Source organism: Hyperolius riggenbachi, chromosome 12, assembly GCF_040937935.1.
Source record: "Hyperolius riggenbachi isolate aHypRig1 chromosome 12, aHypRig1.pri, whole genome shotgun sequence".
Classification (NCBI taxonomy): Eukaryota; Metazoa; Chordata; class Amphibia; order Anura; family Hyperoliidae; genus Hyperolius; species Hyperolius riggenbachi.
This window is the reverse complement of record NC_090657.1, coordinates 115,665,527-115,668,185: the sequence shown is the minus strand read 5'-3', so window position 1 is coordinate 115,668,185 and position 2,659 is coordinate 115,665,527.

Sequence of the window (2,659 nt, the reverse complement as noted above, 5' to 3'; positions counted from 1 at the left end):
AACATCTATGCTTTAAGAATAAAGCCTGATGTGAAGCTGTGTCACTAATAGAGATGGTCAATGAGATGGAAATAATTCTGCGTTGATGCTGATTTATTCAAACGTATGCACTCCCTTTGATCATGAAATCAAATAATTTGATATGTTGTTAAAATTTGGTTTGGGGACTACGAATTAAAGGGTACCTGAGACGGATGAAAAGAAAAGTTTTATACATACCTGGGGCTTCCTCCTGTGCCTTTCAGGTCAATCAGTCCCTCGCTGTCCTCTTCCGCCACCTAGATCTTCTGAGTCCCGGTAATTCAGCCCATCAGCGCAGTACGGCCACATGCCGCTCCTACAGCCAGGAGCATTCTGCACCTACGCAATAGTGTTGCGCAGGTGTAGTACGCTCCCGGCGGCAGAGTGTATGCATGCGCACTATGCCAGACTGGCTCAAGTACCTGGACCAGGTGGCGGAGGAGGACAGTGAGGGACTGATTAGCCTGAAGGGGGCTGGAGGAAGCCCCAGGCATGTATAAAACTTTAATTTCATCTGTCTCAGGTTTACTTTGTTACACAGTAGTACTATACTCTACATATGCACTCCCCACAGAGCTGCAAGGAATCCACTGAGAATGTTGTGCACATTGAATACAGAGGTGTTGTCTATCACCCATAAATCTGGTTCAGATTGTACCTGCAGTGTGTGATAGAGGAAGAATCGCCTCATTCTCCCGCAGAGTACATGCACATCACTCTTACATGTACCCACAATTACATTGCCTAGGACCTGATCCATGTTCAGATGTGTAATAGAGGAAGAATCGCCTAATTCTCCTGCAGAATACCTGCACATCATTCTTACATGTACCCACAGTTACATTGCCTAGGGCCTGATGAGGTTCTTTGTTCCGGTATGTACCTTTTACGAGTACTCTTACCAAGGACTAGTTTTAATCTATGACTAAAGGGAATAAATATGGCAGTCTACATATCCTTCTCACTTCAGTTGTCTTAAAATTCCTAAGCGTTGGCAGTTAACCTCCCTGGCGGATTATTAAAATCCGCCAGGGGGCAGCAAATACGTTTTTTTTAAAAAAAAAAATTTTCTTTTTCATGTAGCGAGACAATGTCTCGCTACATGATAGCCGCTGCCGAGCGGCATCCCCCCAGCCCCTCCGATCGCCTTCGGCGATCAGAGATCAAGAGATCCCGTCTCTTGATCTCTGATCAAGAGCCATGGCAACGGGGCGGGATGACGTCACCGACGTCGTGACGTCAAAGGGGAATCCGATCCACCCCACGGCGCTGCCTGGCACTGATTGGCCAGGCAGCGCACGGGGTCTGGGGGGGGGGGGGGGGGGGGGGCGGCTGCGGCGACGCGTATAGCGGCGGATCGGCGGGTAGCGGCGGCGATCGGAGGTTACACGCAGCTAGCAAAGTGCTAGCTGCGTGTAACAAAAAAAAAATTATGCAAATCGGCCCAGCGGGGCCTGAGCGGTGCCTCCCGGCGGCATAGCCCGAACTCAGTTCGAGCTTACCGCCAGGGAGGTTAAGAGACAAATTTTATGTTACATTTCAATCAACAAGATTGCAATATGCAAATTAGAGGAGTCTGAGAGTCAGTGGAATCCTAAACTGAGGAGTCGGAGTCTGTGGATTTTTGTACCAACTCCACAGCCCTGGTTGTACACTAGCAATTGTACACGGAAAAAAAAACCCAGAAACTGAATATACACCAGTCCAAAGGACGATTGAGCGCTCTCCTGCTACTGTAATAGCTAACAAACATATAAGGAATATGTGATCGAGCGCTCAAATCCATTCCTGTGTCAATAGGATTCAGTATGCTTCAAAGTGTCCCATAAACGCTCATGGAGGTAATGCATAGGATTAGTCCATCTCACAGAGATTAGTAATACAGCAGACCCTCCCCCAATATGGAGAGACTCACCGGATGCAGCGGCCAAACAGGGCCCGACTTCACGTTAGGAGTATAGGCCACCCCTCAGCCTCTCCGGCAACTCAGCTGGGCTGGACTCCCTCCACATTCACCACGTTACCTCCAAATAGAAGAGACGCTTCACATAGCGTAAACGTATCCGGCGTTTATTAAAACAAATTTGCATAAAGCAACAAGTACAAAAAGATCTAGTGCGGTGTGGCACTAGGGTGTAGCGAGCAAAGTACGCCTGCCATGCGTCTTAATTGCCGCAAAACACCCGGTACAGACCCGAGAGCGAAACACCGCCGCTAGTTCAAACAGGATGCGTATGCGGACCAATCACCACGTCCGTAGCTGTGTTGCGTCTGACGTCACCGGACGCGGCGATTGGTCCGCATACGCATCCTGTTTGAACTAGCGGCGGTGTTTCGCTCTCGGGTCTGTACCGGGTGTTTTGCGGCAATTAAGACGCATGGCAGACGTACTTTGCTCGCTACACCCTAGTGCCACACCGCACTAGATCTTTTTGTACTTGTTGCTTTATGCAAATTTTTTCAATAAACGCCGGATACTTTTACGCTATGTGAAGCGTCTCTTCTATTTGGAGGTAACGTGGTGAATGTGGAGGGAGTCCAGCCCAGCTAAGTTGCCGGAGAGGCTGAGGGGTGGCCTATACCCCTAACGTGAAGTCGGGCCCTGTTTGGCCGTTGCATCCGGTGAATCTATCCATAT